Source organism: Nanorana parkeri, unplaced genomic scaffold, assembly GCF_000935625.1.
Source record: "Nanorana parkeri isolate BGI_ZX_2015 unplaced genomic scaffold, ASM93562v1 scaffold1126, whole genome shotgun sequence".
NCBI lineage: Eukaryota > Metazoa > Chordata > Amphibia > Anura > Dicroglossidae > Nanorana > Nanorana parkeri.
In genome coordinates, this window is record NW_017307394.1 from 320,941 (window position 1) to 322,457 (window position 1,517).

General features: G+C 43.2%; 1 protein-coding gene across 1 annotated transcript in view; it reads left to right on the forward strand.

The window, feature by feature from the left end:
- Positions 1–1,517, forward strand: part of CHMP4C (charged multivesicular body protein 4C) — a 27,065-nt gene that overhangs the window by 14,432 nt on the left and 11,116 nt on the right. The gene's annotated exons all lie outside the window — the stretch shown is intronic.

Below are 1,517 nucleotides of genomic sequence, written 5' to 3' on the forward strand. Positions count from 1 at the left end.
AAATCACGGATGCGCCGATGTATCGGCAGGAAAATGGCACTTTCGGCATTTAGCCAAAAGTGCCATTTTTGGTCGATATGTTTCGGCGGCCGATATATCGTTGCATCCCTAGTAAATATCCCTACTCGGGAGACATTTCTCCTAGCCACTAGCTGGAGTCAAACCCTCCTGCACACTCCCAGTAACCCTTTGAGTTAATCTCTGGACTCTGAATACAGTGGATTACAGAGAACTCATATCGAGGTCACTTGAGTAAACTGTATTGTAGTGTTTGCTGCATAGCACTATCAGCTCATTCATTGTTCCCATGTGTCTCCTGGAATCAATCCTAAAGGCTTGTCAGTGTGATCAGTGAGATCATTGCACGTGTCTCTACAGTTAAGTGAATTTCATTGTACTGGAAAGGTGTGTTAAAAAGTCACAGTGCTATAAAATGTCACAAACATTTCCCATAGCCAGTATCTAATGTACACATCAGATAAACAAAACAGTAAGTCACCAGAACTCTAAAGGTTCTCCAAGCAAAGTTCTTTTTATTCCATGTGTAAAGTTACCATGTGTAAAGATTCATCACTTTGTTTTGCCTGATGAAGGAACCGGATGCATTCCGAAACATTGCTACACTTGGTGATGTAACTTTACACATGGAATAAGAATAACTTTGCTTGGAGAACCTTTGGAGTGCTGGTGACTAAGGCCGGGTTCACACCTGGGCGTTTTACAGCGCTGATCGACGAGCTGTAAAACGCCCAGCAAGTGAAATCCCATTATTTCCTATGGGCATGGTTGCCACCAGGGCGTATTTCAGAGCGTCGGAACGCGCTGAAAAACGCCCTACGGCCAAAGACGTACAGGAGCTTCTTTGGGGCGTATTTCCGCGTGTATCCATTAGGATACAGCCGGATAGCCCTCGTAAACACGCGTTTGATGCGTGTTTCATGGACTGCAAATCGCGGTAAAAACATGTGGCCCGAAACACGCGTCATACGCGCATATTTCGACCGCCCAGGTGGGAACCCAGCCTTACTGTTTTGTTTATCTGATCCATCTGCTGTTATTCCAGCACCCCATCGCCATTGGAAGTTGGGGCATTCTCGGTCAGGAGTGTGGTGGGATCCCCTACATACTGTACACACCAGTCTACCTGCTTTCAGCATCTACACCCTTTACTGCTCTGTTATGAAAGTACTTACAGTACAATACAATACAAAATGTCAATAACAATGATGGTCTTGTTTATTTCTAGAAATAGGCGTATATGTTATAGCTCCCAACTGTCCCTTATTTGGAACCAAATCCTTCAGTCCCTCTTTCCTATTACTTCATATTACTACACTTTTATTTTATAAAGTAAGTAAAAAGGAAGGGTAGTGATGAAAAGAGCGCACTTGAGCATGGGCAGTGTGGAAGGATTGGGGGGGGGTTGCAATCAATATATTTAGATTTAGGTCTGCTCATATCATCGTATTTAAATCCAAGAATAAAATATTATGTATTGCAGCTTAGAAGTCCTTAAA